The 1,036-nt window shown below is 35.7% G+C and overlaps 1 non-coding gene across 1 annotated transcript; it reads left to right on the top strand.

The window, feature by feature from the left end:
• The first annotated feature begins 347 nt into the window (after positions 1 to 347).
• Positions 348 to 420, top strand: TRNAK-UUU (transfer RNA lysine (anticodon UUU)). The gene has a single exon. It is a non-coding gene; the product is annotated as a tRNA-Lys (tRNA).
• Positions 421 to 1,036: the final 616 nt, after the last annotated feature.

Raw genomic sequence — 1,036 nt, 5'->3', positions numbered from 1 at the left:
ACAAAGAAAATATCTGTAATTTGGCAAAATAAATAAATTAAAGAAGGCTGTCTCAGCTCAGCAGGTAGAGCGATTTTCTCTAACAGTGCTTACTAAAAGCTCGGAAATGTAATTGAAGCCACACAGACCCATCGGAACTTTGTATTCAAATATATTTTGTTAAAAAAATTTAGAGAAAACTTGTGTATGAATTTTGCTGCCCCAAGATTTTAGGTTAACATTCTACCCATTACCAAATATCAAATATATTTTTGTTTTTTTTTTTTCCTTAACCGTCGTAAATTTATCTTTTTTCTCTAATTAAATCGAATCTTTATAAAGTTTAGATATTCAAATTTGTCGTACAGGCCGTCTTAGCTCAGCTGGTAGAGCGCGTGGCTTTTAACCACGTGGTCGTGGGTTCGATTCCCACAGACGGCGCGAAGTCGGAAGAAATTGGAAAGACTAATACGATATATATCGTCTTCTTTTTGTCTGATTTTCACTATCAGATCATCATATAGTTCGTTACCGTAACGACCCACACGGGGTTCATATCTGTTCGCGATCCTTTGGGCAAGTATTATTGATCAGTGCTTTCGTCATGGGCAAGCGATAGCGATCATTTATTTCCCGCCATTGCGATCCTTTGGGCAAGTATTATTGATCAGTGCTTTTGTCATGGGGCAAGCGATAGCGATCATTTATTTCCCGTCATTGCGACTGACCTGCTCACTTCAACTGGGACTTACAGTTGGGACTCACAGTGGTGCTTAGGAAACGTCATTTGCTCAGTGGTCACCCAAACTGGTATAAGCTTTTCTTTGTTTAATTGATTTATAGTTGAATTGAAGCTTCTGTGATCCATAATATTTAAAAGAATAACTTCGGCGTAAATCACATGTAGACATACATTTGTCTACATGTGATTTACGCCGAAGTTATTTTTTCAAATAATTGATTTATATTATTACAAGAATCTTCATTGTTACAAAAATCTTCACGCCGAAGTTATTCTTTCAAATAATTAATTTATATTATTACAAGAAATTGGAAA

The sequence above is a fragment of the Pinus tabuliformis genome, chromosome 6 (assembly GCF_031772625.1).
Source record: "Pinus tabuliformis cultivar Carrire ecotype Pingquan chromosome 6, CPIR1, whole genome shotgun sequence".
NCBI lineage: Eukaryota > Viridiplantae > Streptophyta > Pinopsida > Pinales > Pinaceae > Pinus > Pinus tabuliformis.
The sequence above is the reverse complement of the archived record's forward strand: the minus strand, read 5'-3'. Positions and strand labels throughout refer to the sequence as shown.